Source organism: Rhinoderma darwinii (genome assembly GCF_050947455.1).
Source record: "Rhinoderma darwinii isolate aRhiDar2 chromosome 2 unlocalized genomic scaffold, aRhiDar2.hap1 SUPER_2_unloc_7, whole genome shotgun sequence".
Lineage (NCBI taxonomy): Eukaryota > Metazoa > Chordata > Amphibia > Anura > Rhinodermatidae > Rhinoderma > Rhinoderma darwinii.
Genome location: NW_027461731.1, coordinates 590371 through 591559, shown reverse-complemented (window position 1 = coordinate 591559; position 1189 = coordinate 590371). Strand labels below are relative to the sequence as shown.

The 1189-nt window shown below is 38.9% G+C and overlaps 1 non-coding gene across 1 annotated transcript; it reads left to right on the top strand.

The window, feature by feature from the left end:
• The first annotated feature begins 997 nt into the window (after positions 1–997).
• On the top strand, positions 998–1189 carry LOC142682062 (U2 spliceosomal RNA). The gene has a single exon (XR_012853871.1). It is a non-coding gene; the product is annotated as a U2 spliceosomal RNA (small nuclear RNA).

The following is a 1189-nucleotide window of genomic DNA, read 5'->3' as shown; positions in this document are numbered from 1 at the left end:
GTTTTAAAATGTATAATTCTGATGGTATTTTTAGCTACTTTTTAAAGTACGCTACGGGCATGATTTTTAAACGATGGTTTCGTGTCCCTTTGAATTCTCCTGTGCTTCTGTGTCCCCCAAAACAATATGCGGTGCTCGAAAAAACTGTCAGGCTCCTAGGTCTCCAAGAATTGGAGCCTGACATATTGGGGGACCAGAAAAAAGTGTCACTCTCCTGTAGGCGGCAGGAGGATACACTGGCAGTTTCAAATTTCTCACAGGCAAGGTCCAAGGTGGTGTGGCGGAACGTTTTCGGGAAATTTATGGCAAATGTGCACAAGGACCTTGCCTGGGCAATCGTTCACCAGTGCCTCCCTACTCGTGAATTCCAGCATAGGCGAGGACTGGTGGCGAGAGCCAAGTGCCCGAGAAGCAGGTGTGGTGACGACGAGACGGTAATGCACCTGTTTTGGAACTGCCCATATGCACAGGAGGTTTGGAGGAAGGCAGGCCCATTGCTGAAATGGGCCTGCGGTCTTAAAGATCTTAAATTTGAATACGTGTTTTATGGTCTTTTTAACTGCCCAAGTTTTAAACAGCAAATGGTCTGTTGGATCATTTTAAACTGTTTTAAGAATGCCATCTGGAAGGTTAGGAACATTCTGCTTTTTAAACATGATTTTATTGACGTTAAAAATTGTGTGAAATATGCCCTAAGTGAAATGTATATTTATTATCTTAGGGACAAAAAGCAGCTAGGGGTAAAAGAAGCAACATCCATGTGGTGTTTGCAAATGTGGAATACTATAACATCGTAAATAAAAATGGTTTTATTCTTTTATGTCTTTTATGCCCTGTATAAATTTTATCCTGCTATTGTTCTGTACTTTTATTATAACATCTGTATTACTGGTCTTATTATTATTACTTTTGTATTCATTTAAATGTATGAATATTCATGTATTATGCCATTGATTTTATCTTGTGGTTTCAATTTTTAAAAAAAAGTCTGTAAAATATATTATTTTTGCCAATAAAAAACTTTGTTGAAACCTTATCTGTTCTTATCAGTTTAATATCTGATACGTCCCCTATCTGGGGACCATATATTAAATGGATTTTTAGAACAGGGAGATGGAAATAGAGCTTGCTCTGTCCACTCCACGCATTGACCTGGTATTGCAGTATTTCCAGGACCGGTGCACCCTTT